Source organism: Leuciscus leuciscus (assembly GCF_965113295.1).
Source record: "Leuciscus leuciscus genome assembly, chromosome: 11".
NCBI classification, from domain to species: domain Eukaryota; kingdom Metazoa; phylum Chordata; class Actinopteri; order Cypriniformes; family Leuciscidae; genus Leuciscus; species Leuciscus leuciscus.
This window is the reverse complement of record NC_138735.1, coordinates 30894579-30903981: the sequence shown is the minus strand read 5'-3', so window position 1 is coordinate 30903981 and position 9403 is coordinate 30894579. Positions and strand designations below refer to the sequence as shown.

The 9403-nt window shown below is 37.0% G+C and overlaps 1 gene segment (V, D, J or C); it reads left to right on the top strand.

The window, feature by feature from the left end:
- The first annotated feature begins 476 nt into the window (after positions 1-476).
- Positions 477-9403, top strand: part of LOC309508954 (immunoglobulin kappa variable 4-1-like) — a 173720-nt gene continuing 164793 nt past the window's right edge. Inside the window, exon 1 of the V gene segment in view lies at positions 477-670.

Below are 9403 nucleotides of genomic sequence, written 5' to 3'. Positions count from 1 at the left end.
AATAAAACCATCTAAATTAAACTCTTTATTAGATTATAGAGGTCAGAAATAAAAGCATACGTTGAGAGAAACAACTAGACAAAGTCCACCAGTGTCCCTGATAAAATGAAAGACCAGAAATGAAAACAACACAAATGGACTCAAAGACATGAAGTTATTCATTTATTTCAAACTATGTTGATTGAATTGTAATAAAATTATGAATGAATGATAAAGCACACATACAGTTGTGTATGAAACACACAAAGCAGAGCAGACGACAGATCAGAAAAAAATATATATTCAAACCTGTTTCCACCTTAGATGAATAATAATAATAATAATAATAATAATAATAATAATACAAATAATAATAATAATAATTCATAATAATAATTTTTAAACTGATTTGATGATTTACTGCCGACATCCAGTTTGCTGCCGAGAGTGAATCACAGAGAAACAAACTATTATTGAGTGATTGATGAGTTCTGCTCTTCTGTCAGTGACTGAGACTCATTTGAGAGGAAACGGCTTTGAATTTGTGTCCCACCCCTGAGACTGAAGCTCAATATCAGTGTCTGTCAGTCAGACTGTTCATCCAACATCTCTGTCCTTCAGTTTCACTCATTCCCAGTAAAGATGAGGACACACACACTGATCTTCTGCTCTCTGCTGCTGCTCCTCAACGGTGACACTCACTTTCACTGCATTTACTACTTTACATTTACTTGTTTTAGCAAAGATCATTCATTTATTCTGCTGATTTTCTTCTTGTTGTGTTTCAGAGTGTAGAGGACAGATCACCGTCACTCAGAGTCCCTCAATAACAGCAGAACAACCTGGAGGAACTGTGAATATCAAATGTAAAACCAGCAGTGATGTTTATTACAGTAGAGCTTATTATTTTGCCTGGTATTTACAGAAACCTGCAGAAGCTCCTAAACTCCTGATTTATGCAACAAACCGCCTCCAGTCAGGAACTCCATCATATAAACTATCCCTCAAACTTCATAACGGTCTCATCCCTCCATCAGCAGAAGTGAAACTGCTCCAGTTCAGAGCGTTGAACCAGTAAAAGAGTGAAACTGTGAGTTTGAGGTGTAAATCTCATTTGCATTGTCAGGTTTAGTGATTGTGACGGTCTCAGAATAGAGCAGCTCGTCTCCAGTGACCATGTTCAAACCCCAAGAGCTTCATTTCACATTTAGGGGAGACCGGTGTTGGGTCAGTTTGACACGTCAGAAAGAGTTATGGTGATGTCATCAATATCACACACCGCATCATGTGACTGTGATCAACATTGTACATTTTATGACCAAAAATGAATTTTCAGGAGGAAAAAGTAAGAAATGTTATCAAGATAATTTTTTGCCGAACAATCATTGTATTGTAGATACATTTGACTTGCATAATCTAAAGTAACTATTTCTCTAGTTTAATTTGATGCTTTACACTCATGCTAACTTCAAACCCACATGCTAGGACAGTTAGCTATGTTACGGTTGTTTGCGGTGAGGATAGTTTTAACAGTTCATTAAAAATATTACAACCAAACCCTTAAGATGATTCCAGTTATCAGTCACATTCCCTGTTAAGACAAAATCATGTGAGTTTTTTGTTGCGCATTGAGGGATTTATGAATATGTTTCCATTATAGTTTATGTGCATGTCTTCTTATTGGATAAAAACATCATCACCTCAATTGAGCTCATATGATTTTTCTGCACATTTTTAGAATTGATGTGAATCTCGGTATTTCCATCCAACGTTTTTTTTATGCGATAGTCAATCCCAAAATTCACATACAATAGGAGGATGGCAACATAGCTAGTGACTGAACTGTTGTGTGACAGGAATTGAGAACACACACATGATCACACACACAAACACACACACATGATCACAGACACAGTTGTTTTTGTGCTAAATTTGAAGTCCTTAAAAAATACAATACATGACTTCATTAAAAACTGATTATTCTTTGTTCTTCAAAAACATTCTTGCACACATTTAGATTGTGTGGATCTTATTTCAGCAAATTATCTCTCATTGTTCCATCGATCCCCAGCCTGAGTTACAACAGGACAGGGTTATGTCTCAACAACGACCTCTTTGTGTTTGACAATAACTCACATAATCTGTGATTGTGTTGTACATGTCCAAGTGAGTTATATTTCTAGCAGACAAATGTGGAAACCATGTCTCAAATTTTGAGAGATATAGAACAAACAAGCACTGAGTTACCGATGCTCAAACAGCAGGTGTTTCTCTCCTCCGTCTCTCTGCTGAACGCAGCTGTTCTCCACTATTACTGTCAATCAAGAACATTTAGTGTCTTCATCAAATCACTCATTATTGTGTTTTAGCTCAGCCCAAAATAATGCAACAAGTGAATAAACATCTATACAAAGCTGTTGCACAAACATAATGTGAGTGTTTCTTCTGTCTTCAGGGAAATGATGTGGAGTGTGTTTGCATATTGATCAGATCTTCAGTGTGTGAGAGTGTTTATAGTGCTGTGAGTTTAACACTTCATCACTGACAGCTTTTCTTCATTCAGACTGAAAGTAAACCACCGATAAGAAGAATGATGATCATCAGCGTCTGTATCTGGACTCTCATTCTTTCTGTTCAAGGTTCATTTACTCTATTAATAACTCAAGATGTGATTTATATGCTTTTGATGTTCAGTCTAGATTTTGTACTGGATACTTTGACTTTAATAATTGTTGTAATAATGATCTTATGAAATGTCATTGACAGAAATTACAGGCCAGGTTTCTGTGACTCAGACTCCCTCAGAAGCAGCCGTTCAAGGAGGAACAGTTTCTATAAACTGTCAAACTAACAGAGGAATTGGAGATAGTTATTATGGTTGTGGCTCCTGTCTCTCCTGGTATCTGCAGAAACCTGGAGAAGCTCCTAAACTCCTCATTTATTACATTAGATCACGACAGTCAGGAACTCCATCTAGATTCACTGGCAATGGAGCAGATTATGGAACAGATTTCAGTCTGACCATCAGTGAAGTCCAGACTGAAGATGCTGGACATTATTACTGTATGAGTGTACACAGGATCAGTGACAGCTGGGTGTTCACACAGTGATAAAGAGTCGTACAAAAACCTCCGTCAGTCAGAGTCACAGTGACTGAACTGAAACTGCAGCTGCTCAAACACACACACACACACACACACACACACACACACACACACACACACACACACACACCAACATGTTTTAAGATATATATATATAAAACATTCTTCTATAAATGTCTTCCCTCTCATAAACTTTCACCAGTCAGCAGAGCAAACACATCTGAAACCAGACCAAATGGACCTGATGGACTCATTTCTGTTTCTAATAATTTACCTTTGGCCACATTATGATTTCCATATTTGGCATATGATTAAAGATTCTTTAATCTAATCTAATCTTTTTTAAAAATATTTTTTTTATTACTTTCACAGTATATACCACAGATCAGACAAACAGAGATTGAGAAAGCTCAAGTGAACAATCTAATCAAATGATCTGGAAGTAATTAAATCCATGATGTCTTTAAAGGCTTATTTTAATAAGATTACAAATGAGGTTGTGTGAAAACAGCGTTGCATACTTTCTGGTTTATACTTCACAGTATTCAGTCAGTCCTCTACATCGTATGATCAATGAATTTCCATGACTTTTCCAGTCCTCTGCTTTAAAAAAAAATAGCCTATATTTTACTCACATAAAGCAAATTCTAACCAACAAAATATTTCGAGCAGAGCTTATGTCTTTGTTTTACATTTATGAACTTTTACCTTCTGCTCCTGATGGATTGTCTCTTGCTCCCCCTGTTGGTCCCTGGGCTCATGTGCACCACGTATTCACAATACATGTGAATAGACATTTATCAACTTTATGCAGAAGAAATGAAAATCATACATGACTGGAACAAGCATATGAGAGTGAGTAAATTATGACAGGTTTTCATTATTATGTGAAAATATATATCCTTTAAGACTCTTCAGAGCCTCCTCTAGTTATAGACCTTAGAGAAACAAGTCCACAGCCATCTTTAGAGTTTTGTCTTTGAATGTCCGTTTTTGCGTTAGCTCTGTACATTTCTATGGCATCGCTGTCTAAGAGTATTTAGCTGAAGTGGATTTACTTATTGTAGAGTTAACTACAGTTATCATGAGCACAGTAATGTTTGAAGCAGATATCATAACAACATATCAATGAGCGGTTCATTCATAAATGCGTAAGATCTTACCTTCATGCTGTGGAAATACAAACCAGAAGGCATTTATTTTTAGACAGGAATGAAAACGAGGCTGTGAGGGATATAAGTACAGTGAGTTTAATGGATCGCACTGTTGTTTAACATACCGATTGTTCAGATGAGGAAACTTCTTTTCAAAAAAAGGCTGTAGATTAAAACTCCTTAAAATATGACCTTTATACAATGCGTGCCATCCAAAATCAATAAATAGTAGGCAAAAAACAGCATGTGACAAAAGAAGTACTCATAAGAGAGTAGGCAAAAAGTACCCGGATGACCTACTACTTCATCACATGATAATGACAACATGGCGAATGCATGTCTGGATTATACTATAGAATGTACTTTTTTAGCAGTCGTGAAGTAATAACTTGTTCAAAATAAGCACCTACTCAAGAGATTTCAGACACAGACCAAGTATATCCCTCGTTTATAACAGCCTCGTTTTCATCTGTTAAATTCAAAATGGCGTCTAACCTGACAAAGGTCTTTTAATTTAGGGTCGTACCTTTAACTCTATTGGAAAGAATAAGATTTGATTCAACACATTTGCTAAAAAAAAGAAACAAAATAACATTTATTGAACATGCATCCGGCCTAAACTCATTACACTTCGGGAATATTTGAGCCGAGCCGGACTGTGACGTCCAGCGACTAACAAGGGCTCTCAAACCACGGAAATACTGATACTAAACAGGAAGTGTGTGTTCGTGCCAGGAAACAGAAAACTCCCCAAAGGTCCAGAGGGAAAGACAAAATCAATAGTGTGAAATAATCACTTACCTCTCGCTCTAACGCACAGACACACATAGTGAGATTAAACGTATAATAATACACCATAACGATGATGATGTCACCTGCACGCCACAGATTCTCCGTTTTCGTTGATTGGCAGATGAATAAATGTCTAAATATATGTCGTGGATTAAACGCTCGTTACAAAAACGTTATAACCGGCATCCTGCTAGAACCCAAAGCTCGAGAAGCGTCTCAGAAACATTCTAAAATAAATTAAATTAAATTAAATAAACCAAAAATGATTCAGACACTTTGACCTGAACATGTTTTGCTCAAAGTTGTCTGACATTATCAAGATGAATTTGTTCTGACACAGTTTAATATTTGTCATATTTTATTACCGTTTTCTAAACTATAGCGGATAAACTGATAATGTGAGAAATGTTGAAGGTCTGAATACTGTATATAGTTTTATAAAGTATATCATCATCAGTTTGGAGCCGCTGCTGAAAGTGAACCAGTGAAATAAACTAATAGATCAGTTTGAATAGATATAGAATAGATTTTGTTGGGACTGATAACATGTGCTTTGACTCTGTCTGATATATGGACTATGACTGGATTATACTTGTAAATAAACTGCATTTGGATCCTCACTCTCTGAATGCTGTGTTTCCACCGTCAAATCATTACAACATAAACTCACTGACTTCCCCTGCTTTATGAAGCTCATCATCACTGAATTACTAACTGAATTTATTAAAGTGAACATGTTTATATCATGTGTGACTCTCAATCAAACTCAGTTATTCAGTGACTGACAGAGACTCGTGTGTGTGATGATCCTCATGTCTGTTCAGAAACTGCAGGAACACACATGGATTTGGTGTAAAATTTGGGAAGATATTATTTCTAAATAGAAGATATCTAATAATAATATAAAGAAGTTCTTTTTTTTACTCTGTTCTCACTTCAGTGATTGTGTTTTGTGTCTGTTAATGAGTGACTGTCTTCAGGTAAATGATGTGGAGTGTGTTTGCATATTGATCAGATCTTCAGTGTGTGAGAGTGTTTATAGTGCTGTGAGTTTAACACTTCATCACTGACACACACAACAATCTTCATCAACATGACCTTCATCATCATCTTCATCTGGACTCTCACAGCGTTTGCTCAAGGTTTGTGGAGCACAAGTTTGATATTAATTCATTTCTTCAAGTATATTGTCAAAGTTTTGAGTGTATTTTCTTCTTGTTGTGTTTCAGAGTGTAGAGGACAGATCACCGTCACTCAGAGTCCCTCAATAACAGCAGAACAACCAGGAGGAACTGTGAATATCAACTGTAAAACCAGCAGAGATGTGCACAGATACAGTGATGGGGATGAAGGTTTATTCTGGTACTTCCAGAAACCTGGAGAAGCTCCTAAACTCCTGATTCTTTATGTAAAAACCCTCCAGTCAGGAACTCCATCTAGATTCAGTGGCAGTGGATCTAACAGAGATTTCACTCTGACCATCAGTGGAGTCTAGACTGAAGATGCTGGACATTATTACTGTCAGAGTCGCCACAGTGGTAATGTGTTCACACAGTGATAAAGAGTCGTACAAAAACCTCCATCAGTCAGAGTCACAGTGACTGAACTGAAACTGCAGCTGCTCAAAGGAGGATCTGAAATAACATCGTCACACTTGCATCTGAAATAAACCATCTAAATTAATCTGACACTCTTAATAATTATAGAGTTCAGAAAGAGATTTTGAGCTCTTACAGATCAGTGACACATTTGAGGTCTGAGTGATTTCAGTTTGCCCTAGTTGCCCCATTTTAATAATAGATCTTAATTTTCATAATACATAATACGTTATTTCATTTGAGTATCCTGTTAGGATGTACCAGCGGCCAGAGGTGTAAATGACGTGACAAAGGCAGAAATAACACAGTCCAGAGTGGTTTTAATTCCAAAGGTGCAAAAAATATCAATATCCAATGGCAATAGTGAAGTTATAGAAAAAACTGATTATCAAAAATGATAAAACCCAAAGAAAATAAATCAAAATTGTTGACAATACACGAATGTAAGTTGGCTATGCCGATGTACAGGCCCACAAATACAAACAAGATTCAACCTCTCCACACCCACTTTCTCCCCTAAAATGGCTACCTCTTTTATAGGCCTTAGCTCCTCCTATTTTTTGGGGAAAAAAAACATTTTAGGGAGAAACCTATAAATTACAAAGAGGTGACAAGACATAAACAAACAAACTGTCATGACATTTCAACTCTAAACCATACATCATTTATTTCTAGTACCATATAAAGGGCTCAAAGCAATAAAGACAAAACATAAGAAGAAACTTACATACTAGGTTCCCTCCCCCATGAGGTCAGATCCAGATGGAGTAATCTTCCATAAGCACATGCTAGTTTAAACATGGCTACTTTCCTTGTGTACTGGTTTGGCAAGTGGGTGCACCAGAAGGTGTGTAGCTATTAGAAATGCATGAAGTTAACTTGGTAACTGAATTAAATTAAATAAACCCTTATTGTATAAAGTGTTTTTGGTGTACTTTTCTGTGTAATGGTGGAAACAGTTTGTTGTGTGCAAATACCCGTGCTCAATCCCTTCAAAATCAAAGTCCTGGGTCACAGTCAGTCTGTCACATATCCAGGGTTCTCAAGTTTTATCAAAAGCTTGGAGTGAGATCACATGCGGTTAGGGGAGGAGCCCTAATGGAGGCCCGCCCCCGCCTGTCCCCGCCCCCCAATTTTACCCATTGTTCATAATTAACCAGCACAAATTGAAATTATAACAATTGGTAAATCTGATAAATGACAGAGCAATTCATCACATCAAATATACTATTTAATGTTATATTTCAAATTACAAATATACAAAAATATAACAAATTGCCCCCCGTGAGAAAATATTGTGCATTTTAATGTTAAATCCATCAATCTGGTGCACTTTGAGAGTTCAAAATTAAAAGCTCCAAACTATATTCAGTGTGCAAATTAAACAAAGAAAAATGTAAACCTCTTTTAGTTACAGTGTCTATTTACATTACACCTACTACATAATAATAGTTATAATATTAATCCTATGACCGTAATAGCCATATTTTGTAAAAACAAATGCACTAAAAAATAAAGGAAACTTTCATAATTAGATTTGTACCTATTTCTATACTTGAAAGAGATAAGCACATGATCTTTTAATTTTGACGCAAACTGCATCAAGCTTTTATTTTGGCGGAAAACATGGTTTACAAACGCCTCTCATTAAATTTCTAGTGAATTGCGGTAATCGTCAAATATGCAAATATGGAAATAATCTGTAACTGGGTTATGGGTTCCTACACTCATGACATGGCCTAAGTGTTTTGAAAGTAGTTATGCTTACCGCGGATTACTCATCTCTCTCCTGATCCTCCTCACTATCATCATCATCACAGGAGCTGATGAAGGGCAGAAAACATACTGTATATTTTGACACAGTTTACAGTGTCTGCTTTAAGGGCCAGTTTCTATTGTTTCACGCTATTTCTCTGCACATTCCTTGCGTTTCTTCTCCATCTCGCTGAATATTTTGACAGATACACACGGACACTGCTGCACGCTCGCTCACTCGTTTAAAGTTGTGATTGGGCCAGCCCAGTGTCAATCAAGAAAAGAACCAATGGGCCGCTGATCTACATGTTTCATGGGCTGGTCTGTCAGAAAAAAAAACCCTACTTTTTTTGACCAATGCATTACACCAGCACAGATAAGAGTTCCGGGCAAGATGGCGGACCAGGTGCATCTCGTGTTCTGAGCTCTGTGAGATAGTCCCAGTATTTATTTGCGTTCTGTAATCCATTTGTTATTATTTTGCCATTTTATTTAATTTTAAGCCCTCTAGCTTTCATACAGTTAATATTTGAAAATAAGTGCACCATGACGTCGAAAAAGAGTTCTACTCTAACCCACTGCAGCGAGGCAATGGATTGCCACGAGTATGCCGTAAGGATGGAAGACTCCACTGAAAAGGCTAAAAGGAAAGACCCCTTCTCGCCGATGAAGAATCCTCCAGTAACTAAAAAGAAAGACACTGGGTCAGAAGGTAAAGAGGGCATGAATGCTATCTTGGATGCTATAAAGCAGCTAACCGATAAAGTTGACTCATTTGGCTCTCAACTTCAGCAAAATTCTGCAATGCTAGCTAGTATTGTGAAGGCTGTCGAGTTTAACGCAGCAGAAATTAAAGACTGTAAATCCCAGGTACAAACTACTGGTCGAGAAGTTTCGGTGTTAAAAAAAAATAACGAAGAGCTAAGGGAACGGGTCTTAGAACTAGAACGGTACAAACGCCGCTGGAATCTCAGGATTCGTGGGATAAAAGAAAAGGAAGGCGAAGATATACGCATGGTGG